The sequence below is a fragment of the Coccinella septempunctata genome, chromosome X, assembly GCF_907165205.1.
Source record: "Coccinella septempunctata chromosome X, icCocSept1.1, whole genome shotgun sequence".
Lineage (NCBI taxonomy): Eukaryota > Metazoa > Arthropoda > Insecta > Coleoptera > Coccinellidae > Coccinella > Coccinella septempunctata.
This window is the reverse complement of record NC_058198.1, coordinates 21,153,268-21,173,993: the sequence shown is the minus strand read 5'-3', so window position 1 is coordinate 21,173,993 and position 20,726 is coordinate 21,153,268. Positions and strand designations below refer to the sequence as shown.

Here is a 20,726-nt window from a genome sequence, read left to right as displayed (position 1 = left end):
GATTACCAATTTATGGCATGGATTTGAAATAAACTTATGAAATTGGTTTGCAGAGGTTTAACGCAGAAATTTCAGTATGCAATTTCTTAGAAGAAACAAGTAATGGAATTTTGGATAATGATTCCATTGATGAAATACTGAAATTTCTGTCAACTGAGGAAATGAGTTTATTACAGTAAGAAAATAGCTTTGTTTGGGTTTAAAGAGAATGATAAAGTGTTATCAATTATTAATATAGGTATCTTATGAGCAATTCTCGATACCTTGGGATGATAGAATAAAAATGAAATATTCTTCAACTTATGTTATTTTTATATTCGTTTATAAAATACGAATTCTATGCCTCAAATGTCAAGTACCTGAGAATTATTTCTCGGTTTTTCAAGTACTGACAAAGAACTATTTCCTCTTGTTCAGAATATAGTATAACTGCTACGATATTTTCCGAAATCTTGTTACTATCTTATTATACATCGAAATTTGCTCAACTGTATATTTTGTTTAGGTTGATTTGTGAAGTATTTATTTTTGTATTATAGAATTTCATTTTCTGTGATTTTTTTAAATTATCTTTTTTGTTTTATATATTAAAAAGATTTTCGGTCACTGAGTGAATATTTTCTTGTTTTATCTAATATTGGCTTTTTTCCAACATATACCATCAGTATGCGCATACCGCTTACTGTGGTAAGCGGTATGCGCATTTTAATCTGTCAACGAGAAAAATCGCCACGTCCGACGCGAACTGCGGGGGCCGAAGCACCGAGCCACATGAGGCGAAAAAACAGTAAAGCAGCGTTCTCATGGAGCTAAAAATAGAAAACGTGGCAAGCTTTCTATTTTGCTTTCGAAATCATTGCGCGTAGAGTGGTGACAAACTGTCGCTCGACTAGATAAATACAAATATGGCGAAACGAATCGTTGAAAATTGTGCAATTTTGAGTAGTGTTTTTTATGCTATTTTATCAGAAGCGCAGGGCCGCGCCGCCCTCAGGGGCAGGATGGGCAGGGCCCAGGGGCGCCGAATTTTTAGGGCCGTCTGAAAATTTCATCTTTTTGGAGTGAAGGGAAAAGAAATAGCTGAAAATTCAAGACGAAAAACAGTTTTTTGTGAATAACTCAGAAAATATCCATTTTAGGGCAAGGCTGTGATGCATACACTCACATTATTTTTTAACGAAGATTCAATATCTGCCATAAAAATTTGGGGTTCTAATTTGAAAAAATTGATTTTTCACGATTTTGTCATCCCTAACTTTGAAAGCGATTTTTTCACCCCCTGTATCATGAATCGCGATTTCGATTTTTAAAGTGGATACATCAATCTTACATCTTGAAAAATCCCAAAAATGAAAATTTTCCATCCAAAAACCCGGATGTTATTCTTGTTTCAGCGGAGCTCTATTTTCGATTTGTTTTCGAATTTTTCCGCTCAGAGAGAATTTTCCAACCAAAACTGGATAATGTTACATCAAAATAACTTGAAATTTTCTAAGGAATCTATTTCTGCAATAAAAAAATGGTGTTCTAATTTGAAAAACGGAAGTTGACGTCATTTCCGGAAAAACCGGAGGTGCTCATGCCTTGAAAATATTTAAGATTTCATCAGCGTCGTGAAATACTTACAAGTGCTGAATTTCATGCAAATACGTTCAGTAGTTCCCCGTGGGTGAGGTTCCTCGTGAAAGACCCTGTATAATGGCTAAAATTGCAACATTGATGCTAAGAAAACTTGCCCAAGTGAACTGGAAATCGGAAATGATTTTCTAAATGAATTTTGTGTGAATGTTATCGAAATTCATATGTATATCAACTTACTAGATGGAAAAAGTACTCTTTAGGGGAAACAGATTCGTTTTTTGTGTAAATCTTTTCATTTTGAGGTTATATATCCAGGTTTGTTAATCCATCTCCTATTCTTCGTAACCAAATTGTAATGCACAAAAACTTTTCCGTGCTATAATGACGAGATACATATGTCCTTAAACATTGACCAAACGTTCATTTCATCGTGGAAAATAGTGAAAACTGACAGCTTCACAAGAAAGTCATAATCGAATATTGGCTCAAAGGATTATGACAATTTCACTAAGCTTTCCCATTGTCACGAGATAGATGAAGATAATTTCAACAGATTCAATATTCACCGTTCCTCGATGTAAACAAACAGAAGTGCATTAACTTTTTATTTACAAGAATTGACACTAGAGGGCGTATCGCTTGTTTGGAATTCCCAATTGCTTTGCGGTTGTAAAATAAAAAATTAATTGATAGAGCCCGTGCTGAAGTATTAACTTCCGATATTAATAATAATAATAATGACGACACATGAAACTATCCAGCACATCACCGGGGGATGTCAGAAGTTCGTGGGCACGGAGTACAAAAATAGACATGATGCTGTTGCCAAGATTCTTCACCAAGAATTGGCACTAAAACATCAACTTCTAAGTTGGAAAAAGGTTCCTTATTACAATTACCATCCGGATGCTGTGTTGGAAAATGAACATCACAAGCTCTACTGGGATCGCACGGTTCTGACAGACCGGAAAATAACCCACAATAGACCAGACCTCATATTGCTCAATAAGGATGAGGATAGAGCACTATTCATCGATGTGGCGATTTCAAATAATAACAATCTTCTAGATAGGCACACTGAAAAAATTTCAAAATACAGAGATCTCGAAGAACAAACCAGAAGACAGTGGAAGCTGAAAGATATCAAGACCATCCCTATTGTCATTTCATCTACAGGCCTGATACCGAAGAAACTACTGGAGAACTTGAGGAAACTTCAGTTGGACGATAATATTTATAAAGTCATGCAGAAGGCGGTACTGCTGGGAACGGCGAGAACTGTTCGCAAGTACATGGGGAATGCAGAGGAACACCGTCTGCGCCGACAGGAAGTGCGGGTGGAGCAGGAATCCAACCTACAGCAGGGAGGCGAGGAGCCACCCGGACCTGACCACCACCACGAGCCCGAAAACCTGGAAAGGGCTCCAACAGAGCTTAATCCTTTTGATATCTGAGATATCTGGGATAAGTGAACTTTCCTCTGGAGAGGAGTGTGAAAGCCGCAAGGCTTAAGTCATAACAATTTCTTCATACTAAATTTGGAGATCTCATCAACCTAGATGTATTAATCCATCAATTGCAATTCCTGAGGAAAAAAAACCATAAGGATTCATTAAATTTGACAACAAGTCTTCTTGCAAAATTGGACCGATATACTGGATATTGTTAGGAGGGATTCAGTTACTGGTAGGAAATGAAAACTACTCCTAAACCTGTAGTTTATTCTAGAAAACTTACTTTACATCCACGGCAGCGACAAACTTTATCCTTTGCAATCCGACGTACACGAATATGACACAATAAACAAATCCCTAATCAGAAAAAATTTCTTGAGACTGAAAAAATCCCAAAGTAACCCGGAGTACTGTGCAGCGTCGTTATATAATAGACTGCCTGCCGAGCTGAGAAACCTTTCATATGTCAAATTTAAAAAGCAAATTAAGGAAATATTGTTGGACAATGTTTTTTATTCGATTGATGAGTTTAATTCGTTCTGGAAGCCATGAGATTGTAACTTTGGTTATCTTATTTGTTATGTTTCAATTTGTAAGTATATGGTCATGTCATCGTTTTTACAATAAGTGTGTATATTCTATATAAGCTTGTTGATGTTGATGTTTACCTGACTTGTGGAAACAATTTTTACAATTGTAGATACACCAATAAACCATTCATTCATTCATTCATTCATTCAGTCTTGCTGTTTTCCCGTAAAACGCCGTGATGCGGCATGAAATATTCGCATACATCATCGTTTATCTGCTCTTCAGCTAAACTCATATGATTGAGGTCTATGTACTCCGAGGGGAAATTTGTATAGAGAATTTTAAGCGATGAGCATATCGATGGGAGCGGGCTTATTGAATTCGGGATCCGCCAATTGCAGATCACTAGGAATTTTTAACGAACTAACATCAAACCTCCATGCTGGAGTAATACTGGTGATATTAGAAAGAATGAAACAGTTAACACTCGCTTTAAACTTACCATACCGAGAGTTCAGATCTACCACGCATTTCTCTTTGATTTTTGAAATATTGCCTGAGATACCTAGAACGTTTAAGCTTGCGTTACTTGTTGATATACCGAAATGTTGACGCAAACTTGATTGCGATCCAAAATCTAACAGTACACGTACCGAAACGAACTCGTCAAAAACTATAACCTTTGCTGTAGACAATAACACTGTGTAATTACTGAGGACGTCTACGCCACTGGCCAAAGAATTCACGTTATTCGAACTTAAGCCGCTTTCTTTGCTAACCGCTGTGGATTCATTTTCAGGATGTAAAAAAGTGTTATGCCAAGCTTTACTTTTTTTACAAGGACCTGACCTACATTTTTTGCTCGAATGGTTATTCAGTAGACAAATATTACAAAGATTGGCCTGTTTAACAAACTCTATTTTTGTTTTCAATGGCAAACCCATAAATGATACACATTTATAAATCGAGTGAGATTCTTTGCAGAAGAAATATGACAAGGCCGTAGAATTATGGGAAACTAGGGATTTGGAACTTTGTCGGAAAACTTCTGCACGGTTGCGCAAAAAGGTTTGTAAGTTTTCTAACGTCGGGTTATCAAACGTAAAGAAATACATTTCCCATTCACTAAGTGTTTTAGCATCGAACTTTCTTGCTGCTAGAAAAAACAATAATGGGTCCCAATTTTTTGTGTTCTGTTCCAATTGTTCTAGTGAGCGCAAATGCTTGGACAGATCATCGACTAATTTACGCAACTTGTAAGAACTTTCCTTTGTTATAGACTCTAAACCGAAGATTAATTTGATATGATTATGAACTAATAACCCAGTATTATTATATCTATCGCATAAAACTTGCCAAGCTACTGTGTAACCTGCACTTGTGAATGAGGGCTACCGCGTGTGAATTCGCCGCTAGATGTGCTAGTGTAGCGTGAGGTCCGAATCATAGACTCGACTATATAGTTAATATTAAGTTTATGGTCACCAGATATCTATAATACTTTTATTGATATTACGTATTTTATGCTATAAAAGAAGTGAAGCCAAATCATTGTCAGAAAGGGACTTACACACGCGAATTAAAATACAAAAATGACGAACAAGATATTGATTAGTAACCAAATATTTCTATATTCAATTTCTCCAATATTATGATGTGTGAAATGACGAGTCCCCGTCATCGTAGATAAACAAATCTTTCATTAGTTTGTCTATGTTCAGGACCTCACTCTGCAGAGGCGCCAACTGGTGAGCAAAAAACGGTAGGCCCCATTCAACTGCTTTGATTACAAGGGCTGCACTTCCTTCTAGGGAGGCTCTAAGGTAATGATACTTCTGAATCAAACTCAGAGACTCATTGTCATGAACTAAAGACTCAAAAGTTTCTCTGAACTGTAACCAATTTTTTATATTTTCCCTGGAAGTTGGGAAGGGCAATAACTGGCAATTTAACTCCACTTAAAATACTGGTAGGACTACTGTCTCTGACACTGCGGAATTCCTAGAAGAGATTTGACTGTTGAAGTCAATAATTACTTTATTTGCTAACAGGGACTTGGCAATAGACCGGTAATCGTAATAAGTGTCTTCGAAGGTGGCCCTAATTTCATATTCTTTCTAGAGAGCTTCTTCGGAGGTTGCCAATTCTATATGGTTTTGCACCCCCTCGAACTCATCAAATACTATCTTATGGCGATCTAATCTTTCTTCTAGTTGGATCAGGTCGGTTTCACTGAGTTTATCTAGGTCTTTTTACTATCTACGCGTTTAACGAAATTTGTTAGGGAGCTCTTTAGCGACCCTCGCTTTCTAGTTAATGGATCCGTCATTTTCCGTAAAACACTACGCCAAGCAGAGCTATAATAATATATTAAAAAACAAAACGACTATTTTAAAAACTCGACAGGTGAAAAGGGAATAACAAGATCTGGATAAATGGAAAAACAGGAACGGACTCACCAACTACCTCTTGGTGCCGAATGGAATCTGATTTTCAGCTTTTCTCAACGTTTATTCACTTCTTTTTCATATCCGTTGGCTCAAATGGACCATGTTGGTGTTCGTGGACTGTATTAACTTGACGATTCTGAAAAACAAACAACTCTTTTCACTTAAAGGGTAACTTTATTGTTTCTCGTATTGCTTTTTACAATCTAGACTGGCTGTTTAACATCGAGTGAGTGAATGAATGTGTGTAGTGAATACTGACTAGTGACTAGGTTCGTGAATGACTGAGACTTAAATAAAAAGAAGATTCCTTCCGCGTGCAAGTTCCATAGCTCTAAGACAGCATCGTTTAACAAATGATGCGGTAGATGGCAGGTCCAGCTCATCACGGTAGCGTTGTGGCGCGAACAATTGACTTATTCTTTGCACTTTAGGTCAAGACTATGATGAAGATGATCGAGGCAGAGCAGAAGAAACTTAAACAACAAACAATCAGCTTCACAAAAGCGCTGAGATCGCTGAATGCTCTGATGGACGACGGCAAATCCGGAACCGACGTTGAAATCAAAGCGGCATTCAAGGGACTGGTGATAAGGTACCAGGAATTGGAAGAAGTATCGAAGAGGAGACTGGAAAAAATGTATGCCTCCTAGGACTTTGACGGGGCAGCCCTAGAAAAGGCCAACGACGAAAGTAACAATTATGAGTCTGAATTCTTGAAGGCCAAATGTAAATTTGAACAATGGATGGCCGTAAAGGAAGAGAAGGCTTCGAGTGTGAGCAGCAGCGGAATAGGGGCCACGAGGTCAAGGTACAATCTACCCAAGGTGGAACTTGCAAAGTTTAGTGGAGATTTCAAGAGTGGCTGCAGTTCCGGAGCCTTTTTCAGAAGATTCACGAGGATGATGGCCTGCGAGACGAGGACAAGTTCCAGTATCTTCTTCAATCAATAGTACCGGGATCGGGAGCGGCAGATTTGGTAAGTAGTTACCATCCGATAGGGTGAAATTACCAGAAGGCAATCGAAAGCCTGACAAGAGGATTCGGTCGCGAATCGTCAAAATTCCCGCGACGTTTATGCAAACGCTTAGAATAAGGGTGTCCGGCCACCGAAAGCGAAGTTGAGCGAAGCTGAGCGTTTTCAATGCTAATATAATCGACAAGCTACGAATCGAGTGACGTAGCTCATCATTTAGCATTGAAAACGCTGAGCTTCGCTCAACTTCGCATTCGGTGGCTGATCACCCTAAGAGTGCGAAATGATCACACGGAGGTGGTGACTATTCAGCTGCAAAATATGCTCCCAGAAAATATCCCAAAATTACAGATCAATCGTGGGGCACACAGCTAGATGTACTGGCACAAAAGTTCTAACAGGGAACTTTAGCTGTGACGATTGTCAAATGCAGTTTGAAACACAAGGAGGCCTATCTTTGCATCAAAGATCCAAACATCCTGAGAAAAGGAATGAAATAATATGTAAACCACATGCAAAGAAGAAGGAAAGGACAAGTGTAGGTAAGAGCTGGAAAGAGCAAGAAGTTGAACTGCTTAAACATCTATTGAGGGAACATGAAGGAAAAAAAGACATCTACAAAATAATTGGCGAACATCTGCCAAATAATACTATTTAACAGATCAGAGACCGAAACGCATACATAAAAAGGAGAGAAAGATATCGAGCAGGCAGAGAGGTACAAGGTTCCGCCAGTGAACAAGAAATGATCAATGAGTTGAATATTCTGGGACCAAGAGAGGAAATAGAAGAGGGCGGACCCTCCATGAGAACTAGATCTCATACTAAAATGGCAACGACACTAAGTCAAGCAGATGTTGCCCCCTCTGGACTGATGAACACAATCCCAGAGGTAGAAATAACTGAAAATACTATAGTACCTAATATTCAGCATGAGTACAGAGAATTTATATCCGATAATCAGGATAAATTACTGCATCTACTAATCAGCAGAATATCGAACACTATACAATCAGACCAAATAATATCTAAACTTTCTAATCCTAACCACTTTGATAGACACCAGATCGCAAAACTTATATGTGTTGTCCGAGCTTGCTGAAAGTTTGAAGTATAAACCAGTTGGACAGCAAGATATGGTACATTTACTTTTCGGCGGTAGCCAATCGAACGTCGCGATACGCCAAAAGTACTAGATTCGTGTCGGGAATCAGGACATAACATACTGGTGTAACTTCGAAGCACTCGACGAGAAAGTGATTTATTCGGATATACCGTGTGTAACGAAAGGTAAATGGTTGAAAGACCTGAAAATCGGAAAGTCGTGATAAGCGATCTCGACAGCGAAGAACGTATCGGTTTTAATTGGTGCAGACATCGCGGGCAAGTTGCTGACGGGAAGAGTCCATACGCTCAAAAATGGACTGACAGCGGTTGAGACGCATCTAGGGTGGAAGTTGATGGGTAAAGTGCCGATAAGGGAAACGCCAACGAAAGATGAAGAAAACGTAGCCATATCAAGAATCTTCATGTTTAGAAAAGATGTGAAGATAAAGGGGTGTAAGGGGAATGGAGGCGTTTTATAGCCTCTCCTCTCAAATGCCAACCTCACCCACTCGCGGTAAACCCTGTTCTTACAAACGAGGCTTTGGCGACCGAACATAAGCGGTATAAAACTCTGTTTCCCACAATTACCTAGCCTGAACATCGGCTTGAGCAGGACATTGCTCTCTGCGTTGTATAAGTTACGTCTTAGGCCTTATCGTCTCAGGATACCTGTGCCACAAGATAATCTAGTCGAAACCGCAACCAAAGTTGCACTGACAGCGTTACCAGTGCAGCTTTTAAACACCTTCTAACGCAGCTCCTACAAAAAGATGGATCAGTCGAACAGGACAAAATATGTATCCGGAGGTAAAATACCCACCCATTAGGATCTCCGGGGGAGGGTGCCTGAGCGAGTGAATCATCAATAAAAAACACACAGCTCTTGCAGCATGGAACGTCAGAACCTTGCTAGACAACCCCAGGGCCGACCGACCAGAAAGACGTACTGCCGTAATCGATAAGGAACTGCAACGTACATCTATTGCAATAGTTGCCTTAAGCAAGACACGCTTTTCGGACGAAGGTAGCTTGGTAGAACAAGCGTATACTCTTTTCTGGAAAGGCTTACCAGAAGGCGAAATCAGACAACATGGCGTAGGCTTTGCCATTAGAAACGACCTGGCCGCCAAACTAACCGAAAAATCAGTTGGGATCTCAGAACGTTTGATGACCCTACGCTTTCCTGCAGCGAATAACACGTTTGTGAACATCATTGCAGTATACGCACCCACTTTGAACTCCTCTGACAACTTAAAGGACACCTTCTACAAAACACTCGTTTCTACATTAAGTAAAATCCCAAACCGGGAACGAATTATTCTCCTTGGAGACTTCAATGCCAGAGTGGGCAGATGTAATCAAATATCGATTGAAATTTATTCTGGGAGGATTTTGCTCTTCATGAACTTTTTAGGGTTTTCACTCCCAATCTCTGAAACAAAATCAATTAAAAATGAAATCAACGATTTGCTCCTGCGTAAATTCTTGCACTAATTTGTCAGGAGCAAATTAACTAGAAAAAATGGTTGCCTGACAATGAACTGAAAATAAATAACGTTGAAATTATAATTCTAAGTTGTAACGTTTCGGAGTCTATATCAGACTCCTTCATCAGGCGAAAAATCTATTTTTGAAAATCTTCTGAATTGTGGCTTTTGTTTGACATTAATTGTCAACACACAGCAACAGAGACTGCATAGAAACGTTGATTCATTTAATTTTGAAACTACCGGATGACAGATATCGATTGAAATTTATTTTGGGAGGATTTTGCATCTCTTCACAAACCTTTTAGGGCTTTCACTCCCAATCTCTGAAACAAAATCAATTAAAAATGAAATCAACGATTTGCTCCTGCGTGAATTCTTGCACTAATTTGTCAGGAGCAACGTTATTTATTTTGAGTTCATTGTCAGGCAACAATTTTTTCTAGTTAATTTGCTCCTGACAAATTAGTGCAAGAATTCACGCAGGAGCAAATCGTTGATTTCATTTTTAATTGATTTTGTTTCAGAGATTGGGAGTGAAAGCCCTAAAAGGTTTGTGAAGAGATACCGGATGACAGTTCCTTCTTTAGTAAATTGATCCAAATATGATCTATTCCTACCGAACAATTTGCCAAATTATTATCTTGATCTAATAGAATACATGTAGACTCTTTAATTTTTCGTTTAAAATGGTCTGGTTTTGTCATTAAAATTTTAGTGTTGTCCCAATCCATCATGTGGTCTCCCGTATTAGAACAAATGTGACCTGCGATTTGTGATCGATTAATTTCTCTATTTTTAATATTATTTTTATGTTTGCGTTTTCTTATTTCTAGAGGTCTGGACGTTCCACCTGTATAAGTTTTACCACAAATACAGGGTATATTGTAAATACAATTTTTTGATTTGTGTTTTTCGATCAAAGGTTTAGTTTTTGTTAATATAGATCAATTTACTAAAGAAGGAACTGTCATCCGGTAATTTCAAAATTAAATGAATGAACGTTTCTATGCAGTCTCTGTTTTTGTGTGTTGACAATTAATGTCAAACAAAAGCCACAATTCAGAAGATTTTCAAAAATAGGTTTTTCGTCTGATGAAGGAGTCTGATATAGACTCCGAAACGTTACAACTTAGAATTATAATTTCAATGTTATTTATTTTCAGTTCATTGTCAGGCAACCATTTTTTCTAGTTAATTTGCTCCTGACGAATTAGTGCAAGCATTTACGCAGGAGCAAATCGTTGATTTCATTTTTAATTGATTTTGTTTCAGAGATTGGGAGTGAAAACCCTAAAAAGTTTATGAAGAGATGTAATCAATATTTCTATTCAGAATCCCAGACAATAATCCCAATATAACATCTCCAAATAATAATTATAATACTTTGTTGGACAACGTGAGATAAAAGAAAACATAAGAGAAGAAATTTGTTTTGACTTTGCAGTACTGACAATGTAGTTTCGTAATTCAGTCGGCAGAGGGCGTCTAGACTTTTGGATTCGCCTATCTTCCTAACTCAGTCAACTTCAGTCGAAAATAACTTCAACGATCTGACATCGATCGTCAAAGTCCATCAAACTTTCTCTGATCGTCGATAGTAAACAATTCGATATTGTGAAATTGAGAATTGTCAAAATTCCACCAATTTCTTACGCAATTTTCGGTTATTTGGGGACCGTAAAAGTGGGCATGAGTATATTCATGAAGTAATTCCGTCCTTCGTGACAAAACATAGCCCGTCCCCGTTCCGATGAATGCCTTCGTTCGATCTGCCTATTCAAGAACGTCGAGCACCTTTCGCGAAAACAGCAAAAATCGTCGAAATTGAACTTTTTCGGAAATTATTTTCGAATAATTCCAGGACTTCGATCGGGACGATCGGTGATTCTCGTTGCTTTTATTAACCGAGAAAATAGAAATATTTACTATTTAATTACGAAAGATTTTTATTATGAAAAGCCTAATCATGAAATAGTTTTCAAAGCGTTAATAAATTTACGGGAATTATGTGAAAATTATAATGAAAAATATTCAGCGTTACCACGAATTGCGTGTTCTTTAGAGCAATTGGAAAGGTCTATAATATTCAAAATGATACAGTTCATTTTTATGCATTCAAATATAAATATAATGATATATAATATTCGAAGTAAAAAGAAAAACGAAATAACAAAAAATATTGATTTTAATGGTATAGAATATAAAGAATTTATGAAATTGATTAAAGAAGCTACTCATGAAGATGTAGACGAAGACGAATTAGCGTCAATGAAGGATTTAATATGAATAAAGATATGCGAAATTATATTAATTCATGCGAAATATGTCAGAAGAGTAAATATGAAAGAACTCCTATACAACTTCAATTCAAACCTATTGGATCAAAACCCTTTACACATGTTTATTGTGATACCATAAGATTTGGTCAAACCTATTGTTTAAGCATGGTAGATTCATTTTCAAGATTACGACAATGTTATCCTTTAATTCAGAAAACAGGAACCGAAATAATTGATAAATTAATAATGTATTTTAGTCATTATGGTGTACCCTCTAAAATCACGTGTGACAACGGATTAGAATTTAAAAATAGTGTCGTTCAAGATTTTTGTGAAGTACATAAAATCGAAATTCATTTTATCTCAAATTACAATCCAAACTCTAATGCAATTGTGGAAAGATTTCATTCAATATTAATTGAGCAGTAACGTACTATTGATGATTAAAATTCTACTTTTCAAAATAAATTAGCTCTTGCTTTACTAAGTTATGATAATTCCAATCATTCAAGTCTAGAAATGACCCCAATGCAGATTTAAATTATTCGTTACCAATTGGAAAAACTCAAAATGAACAAATAGAACAACAAGAGTTAGAAAAAGAGAAAGCATCAAAGTATTAATCGATTAGAAAAAATAAATCAGAAAAGGTCTGCCGAAGAAGACCATCCATTAAATGATAATCCGGCGTATATTGAAAATCCTATTACGAGAAAACTAGATCCAGTATTTAAAAAGAAAGAATAAGCATATTTATCATAAAAGAATTCTTAAACAACGGAAGAAAAAATAATATATTTGTTTCAGACATAATGCCCCTCCCTTTGAAATAATTCCAATAAAAAATAATATTTTGCTTACGTAACAAGAAATAATTTGCAATTGATTCATCATATTGATTTAAAAAAGATACAAGATATAATTTTTGAATATCAAGTAGAAATTGAAGCATTGAAGCATCAACATTTGGGTTTTGCAGCGACAGCTAATTACGAGTATTTATTACATACTAATAAAATTAATATTAATACGTTCGAGGAACTTTTAAATGAAAAAACTAGAATCGAAAGAGGATTAATTAACCTTGGTGGCAAGATTTCGAAAATACTATTTGAAACATTAGATTCTGATATATTAGATGAAAATGATAAAATTCAAACAGCAGTTAGTTTTGCCAGATTACATCTCTTACATGAGTCTATTCTACCGTATACAAAATTCGTAGAATTAGTCAAAAATGTCACTATTATTACAATGCATCACATCAGAGATTACTATCAATTGTGTCATACCAAAGTTATTTTCAAGGACAAGATCTTACTTTTTCTGATATCAATTTCAACGATTTATGAAGATAGTTTTGATATACATAAATTTTACTATTTGCCTCAAAACAATCTTACCCTTCCCTTTATCTATACTTTTTTGCTCTCACAAGAGACATTAAAATGGTCAACAAGTGAATGTCATCCAGTCGAAGATGATTTCCTCTGCGATCAAGACTCTTTATCCAAGCCTCCAATATGCATGGAAAATATCTTGAAAATCCACTTCGAAAATTGTACAAAACAAAAAATGGTTCCTACATCAAACCTCAAGTTATTAAAAGATGGAAATATTCTCTCAGTGGAAAACACAAAAATTAAAGAAGATTGCCCTCATCAAACAAAATGGTATTTTGTTCCTCCAGTCGCTATTATACGCACAAATTGTGTCGTCAAATTTCAAAAAGAAATTTCCCCAACTACGGTTATTAATGAAGAAAAATTCGTCGTTTTACCCAAGATGGTATCTAAACACAAATATTCCAAGAGAGAAGATGATGCTACAGATGATGAAGAAATCCCTGATATCCATTTAGAAGAGTTGGAAGGATGGAACTTCCAAAATAATAATCATACACTTTGAATACTTTTAATATTGATAATTTTAATAATAATTGCATTTTTAGCTTTTATATATTTTAATAATCATTTTAATTGTAAAGCTACTCCTTTGGGAGATACCTTTATCAAAGGTGGGGAAGAATTACATAATCCTAACCCTAATTAACTGAAATAAGACTTTTGTTTGTTACCTATTTGAATCTACATATAGCCATACAATGTTAATATTACGCAATAGGGCACCTGCATCCTTATCTCTTTTAAGATAACCCAATGTTATAAATATCAATTCATTCACGATGCAAGAGGAAAATTAATTCAGAACTCAATCAGTTACTTAGCTTGTCTCATTACATAGAGTAGTCTCTAGTCATCGTTGTATATTCCCAAAATAAAGTTGGTTTTTTTAAAAACGGATTTTTCATTGTAAAAAATATAATTATATGAATGCTTAGTTAGAGCTTTTGAATGCTCATAATAATACTTATAATCCAAATGCGAATATTAATAATGATAATACTGAAGGTATTCATTCAAATGAAAATAATGATTTCAATAATGAAGAAACTCACTTAAATGAAAATGATGATAATAATAAAGATAATATTGATAATGATTTGAATCAGGATGATCATGATGAAAATGATGATTTTACTATCCATAGTATTGTGGAAAATCCAATTTTATAGTTACTATATACGGAACGATGTTCAAATGCATATTCCCTGCAAATAATATTCAAAATATGTAGCATCAAATTATAACGTTACCAAAACGAAGTTATTTGGAGATAGAATAAGATTTCGCGTTTCAATAAATTCAATTGATAATGATTTAATTTGAATTCATTAAAGATCATGTTCGTCCTGAAAAACCTTACACAGTCTATTTGCAATCCGAAGAGTTACAAGAACCTCTAATTAGAATTTTACAAAATGCATTCGATTATAAAACTATTAAATTCAAAATTTCTAAAATATTTATTGAAGATGTTGAAGATAAAGAAGAACAACCTTGACGCATCCAACAATATCACAAAAATAAAACGAGACATCGTAGCGTGAGCGAAAATTCAATCAGTTTAAGACAAAAATATTATTTGCCTTATATGAATAAAAATGTGCGAAATTATATTAATTCATGTGAAATATCTCAGAGTACAGTCCTATACAACATCAATTCAAACCTAAACCTATTGGATCAAAAGCCGTTACACATGTTTATTGCGATACCATAATATTTGGTCGAACCTATTGTTTAAGTATTATATAATTGATTCATTCTCAAGATAAGGACAATGTTATCCTAATTCAGAAAACAGGAACGAAAATAATTGATAAATTAATAATGTATTTCAGTCATTATGGTATAAATACTCTCTGAAATCACGTCTGACAACGGATTAGAATTAAAAAATAGTTTCGTTAAAGACTTTTGTAAAGTACATAAAATTTAAATTCATTAAGGCGCTTACTCACTGGCGAGCAGCAACAGCAACCGGCCATAAAAATCCCATAAAACATTACGACCTTCTTCGTTCGTCGCAGTCTTCGAAGCGATCCGAGATTTGTCGGTCTTTGCCACTCTCAAAGGAAAGTTACACCGTGCTTCGCAACGATGAACGGGACGTACTCACTGGTGCAACACGCAACATCGTAAAATTTTATGGGATTTGTATGGGCGTTGCTGTTGCTGCTCGCCAGTGAGTACGCGCCTTTATATCATGAATTACAATCCGAATTCTAATGCAATTGTGGAAATATTTCATTCAACATTAATTGAGCAATTACGTACTATTCATCATAAAAATTCTACTTTTCAAAATATATAAGCTCTCGCTTTATTGAGTTATAATAATTTTTAGCATTCAAGTCTAGAAATGACACCAATGCAAATCATTAAGTCAATTATGTCGAATATGTTAATGATATTTCGAAAGAGTTGAAAAAAGGCAGGTATAAAACTATTGATCGTTCAGAAAAAATAGATCAGAAAAAGGCAGCTGAAGAATACCATCCCTTAGGTGATAATCCCGCGTATATCAAAAATCCTATTACGAGAAAACTAGATCTGGTATTTAAAAGGATACATTCTTGTGAAATTGACTCACATCTTATTGAAGATAGTAAGAATAAGCATATTTATCATAAAAGAATCCTCAAACAACGAAAAAAAAAATAGTATGAATATTTGTTTCAGATAAAATTCTCCTGAATACGAGCTTTCTTCTTATTATATGCTAAATGATAATTTTGATCACTTCCTTTGAAATAATTCCGATAGAAAGTAATATTTTGCCTATATTGATAGGAAGAGCTTACGTAACAAGAAGGAATCTGGAATTAATTCATCATATTGATTCAAAAAGGATACAAGTTATAATTTTTAAATATCAAATATTGAGAAATAAAAACTTCAAGAAAGAGATTCACCAGTTTAGGTATATTGAGTTGTGAACCATATTATTTTAAGGAATTTGTGGAGTTTTGCAAGAGATGATTTGACTTGTTGAATTCTTTAGGGTTTGTACTATAATAACTGAAATAAACATATACTTTACTTTACTTTACTTTATCCTAGGTGGGGAGGAAGTACATAATCCTAACCCTTATTGAGTTAAATAAGACTTTTGTTTGTTTCTTATTGGAACCTACATATAGCCATACAAATCATAATACATATTACGCAATAGTGCAGGTGCATTATTTTCTTTCAGATAACCCAATGATATAAATATCCATTCATTCAGGATGCAAGAGGAAAATTGATTCAGAAGTCATTCAGTTCGTTTGCTTATCTCATTTTAAAGAGTAGTCTCTAGTCATCGTCGTATATTTTCAAATATACTGAAGATTTTCATTCTATTATATATATGTACCTTTTGTTTCAGCGATGTGTCCTCACTGGTTTGATAAGAGTTTTATTATATTATTTAGATTCTTTACTTGTTTTCGTGTTTATATTTGATTATATAATTTTTTTGGTGTTTCAATTTGATGGAGCTGTTAGTGAAATATACAGATATCAATAAACAAATTGATTAGGTCTGACAAGTTTCCATTCATCAGCATCCTTTTATCAATTACTTTTTGTGGGTTGTTTTTTTTTTAGTCGTATTGAATAGCCACCGGGTTCATCCGACCTCCGATACTTGTACCCACCCGCTTAACAGGAAATTTATTCATGAACTGACAATCTCCTCTCAACAAAGCAGCCGTTACCGATTATGTTAATTTCACAAATGTAAGAAAACAAATAACTTCGATTTTGAATACAAGTAATATAAGAGTAATGGCGAAAGAAGAAAGAATATGTTCTATTTTCACCTCTGTATTTCTTTCACACTAGAAGTTGTCTCAAGATGTTTTTCTCAAACAAACCCAGAAACAATAAAAATTATTAGAACGTGTATAATGGAGTCTCTACCCATTACGAGTTGGTCCCTACCTAATACTAGCCGGCAACTGGTTGTATCAGAAAATATTTTATATGAAGCTGCTCGCATGCTGAATAGCACATCGAAAGCAGAGTATGTGCTAACTGATCTATCAAAAAATACACCTAACAAGCACATCAATATGGTCCAAGACAAATCGATCGAATTACATGCCCTTAATCGTGAAGAAAATGTAGCCAGTCTACTTCAACAGTGATATATACAAGTATTAGACGAGCATTTCATTGATGAGTGTAATAAAGTATATTTTGAAAAAAATTATCGACAGTTTTCCAGAAAACTTTGAAGTATGCAGGGCTCCACCAGTTACCTGATTTACTTCAGAATAAACCTTAGGATATCAAAGTGAAGTTTGAATATTATCTGTTCGAATGGCAAAAACCAATTTTGGTACTAACACTAAATTGGGTTAACAGTTCTTTTTTGACGTACCTATGTTGAAGAAGACTCAAGGTATAACGACCAAAAACCAAAATTTAACTATTTACTTATGAGAGAGAACAAAATTCCTGAAATCAAACCAACACCAGAAGGAAACTCTAGAAACATATCGGTTTGCTGACAGTGGAAATGGCGTGAGTGCTGTTTGATAGAATAGGGCGCCAACGTATTCAGCGATCCAATGCAAAAAAAAAGTAGCAAGAAAAATAGAAAAAAGGGCTGCCTCATCCGAATATAGGGTGACCAGACGTCCGTCATTGTGACTGACAGTCCGTCAATCGCCCAAGAAGTCCGTCACTAGAAAACGTCCGTCAAAATGTCCGTCAAAATCCTAAATTTAATTCAGTATTTTTCTAAAGAATATTTGAGATGGATATTGAAAAAAGAAAATGCAAATTTATGGAAGATCTTTCGAAAGAATTTCCATTTTTTTAAAAACAAAACTTGATTCTGAAGTCCAATGTACGAAGTGTTTGGGTCAATTCAGATTGCATTTGGAGGAAGAGAGAACGTAAAAAAAATGTTTAATGCAGCAGCGTCTTCCTCCCTGACCAAATATTTGAGACATTCAAATTTTGGGGATGAAGAAGCTTATCTAGCAACGCCTGAAGCCCTCTTCTCATTCCACAGTGTAATGCACAACCATTATATCAATATTATTAAATTTTCGTTTTTGTATTGTGATAAACTTTTATTAATTTTCTATTTTCAATGAATTATTTTTTTTATCGCCATATGTTGTAGGAAACTGAGTAGCTGAAATCATATACAGGGTGAGTCTTAGACTCTTACAAATATTTTACAGTAGATTCTTGAAGTCAAAAGAAACACAAAAGATACAGGTTGTTGAAAAATAAAAAAAAATGTTATTACTGGTTCTCACTAACTGTTTTATCTAATGAAATGAATTTCGGAATATAGTTTTCGAGTAATTTGACGTTCAAAAATAAAATATATCTTTGAAATTCGAAAAATTGGGTACTTTTGACCGAATGTAACTCTTTTTAAAAGATCCACAGATGTCACAGATTCATTTAGTTATTCTGAAGGTAATTTTGCTTCTCTAGGGGTGGCACAGCTCATTATGAAAACTTAAAATTGCTTTATCTTTTTATCAGAGCTGAATCGGAAAAAAGTGTTTATTTTGGTCTCAAGAATCTACTGTTGAAATATTTTCACGATTCAAAGACTCGCCCTGTATATATATAAATAACACATTCCCTAGGCCCGTCCGTCATTGAACATTGGGTAATCTGGTCAGCCTATCGAAATAGGTACTTAAACTCCGGAACAGATGAAATAAAATGATTGAATGTGTTATTATAAGAATAATGAAGATACAAAAGAAATGTTTCGATGTAAAATTCTAGTATCGATTCCCTAAAATTCCTTTTAGAAGTATAATCAACCTACAAGACAAAATATTTCACCCCCTATGCTTGATCAAGCGTAGTTTTCACAATGTCACACTAATTATGGTATATACTGTATATTTATAAATTTCACTAGACTTTCACTTCATTTATTGAATTCATGTATATAAGTATATATTGAAAGATACTGTAAATGTGAAATGATTCATAGGTGGAATAAAAATATTATATTCTGAGATATTATCTTTTGAATTCTTCCACTATGAAATAGTTTATGAATGGAATAAAAACAAAATCTGAAACTTCCTGAAAGAATGTGAGAGCAAATATCTCAACTTTCCATTATGTCAGAAAGGAATTTATCATTGATTTGATTGATATAACATGATAGGAAATGAACAATAAGTAATATCAGAAAAATTATCTGTACATACCAGGAATTTGCAATACAATCGGAGAAACTACCAATTCGAGGATCCAAACAAATCCACAGTGGCCGAAAATCCCTCTCAAGTTATTTTTTCTTTTCTTCGGATAGGAAATACGTGAATTTCATCTCCGTTGTTCGGTTCAGAACGGGACGATCCAAACTACGTAGAAACTTGTATTGTCTACAGCAGAAAGAAGTAAGAATATGAAAATTTTCGTAAAAAAGTCCCTTAAACACAAATAAAACAGATTTAATAGGGTCTAGTTTAAGTGAAAAAAAAACGAACTCACTCAAGTTGTTGGGCGGCCTTCCTATACTAGCAGGAGTATGTGTTTGATCCTCAGATGGGTAATATTGCTACCCCAACCGTCGAATTAGTGATAATGGAAATATAGATGGTTATTTTCATCCCAAAACTTGAATTTCCACAAGAAATTTCTGTAAAAAACCTCGCTTCACGCACAAGCTATTCAGAGTACAGAAAACGACGTAAAAATGCCACAAAATGAATATCCGAAAACGATCTTCAGCATCTGTTAGATATATGATAAAGATACAAAAACTAGAAAAATGTAAACATGACATACAGGCAACACATACAACCCAATTAAACGGAGTTGCAAATATTCAGGGGGAATTCAGGGACGCACTTGGTAAGAACTTTCAGGGTATGTTTATGTAAAACGCGAGCCGGTGGTCTTTGATATATTTCATGAATATTCCATTCATTTGTGCGTTCACTCTGAATAGATTGTGAAGTGAAGCAGCTGTGGCCTAAAAAAAATAATACGATTTAACCAGGGACCTTCCGATTTGGAGCTTTCAATAAATTGCTGGAATAAGACTATTTTCTATGTCTTGACGATTTCCAAAGGAACCTTTTATTCTCATTATTTTTGAGGAAACATTCTCAGTTAGTATTCAATGATAATATACAGGGTGGCCATTTGAAAACGAAACAGACGAGATTACGGACGAAATAAATTTTTTCGATAGAAATGCTTTCTGTTTCGAGGGGGACAACTTAAGATGTAGGTTACGGACGCATAGCGCTTGAACCCTTGCTACTACAACCCTCACCCTCAATTTTTGAATAGGGAAGATGGGGTGAGTGATACCTCATTTGAAAGGTATTTTTATACTGATTTCAGCACAGTAATTGTTTTTTCATTTTATGCATTAGTTCTCGAAATATTCTCAACTAAGTATTTGAAAATGAAGTGGTGTTTTCATGGCACTTGTAGTGTTTTTTTTTGAAAAATCGAAATTTTGAG

The 20,726-nt window shown here is 35.0% G+C and overlaps 1 long non-coding RNA gene across 1 annotated transcript; it reads right to left on the bottom strand.

Annotated features, from left to right (window-relative positions):
- Positions 1–5,917: 5,917 nt before the first annotated feature.
- Positions 5,918–20,069, bottom strand: LOC123321307. Its single transcript, XR_006538842.1, has 3 exons — positions 19,743–20,069; positions 19,457–19,633; positions 5,918–6,152 (listed from the first exon to the last, which is right to left on the bottom strand). It is a non-coding gene; the product is annotated as an uncharacterized LOC123321307 (long non-coding RNA).
- Between the last annotated feature and the right edge of the window lie 657 nt (positions 20,070–20,726).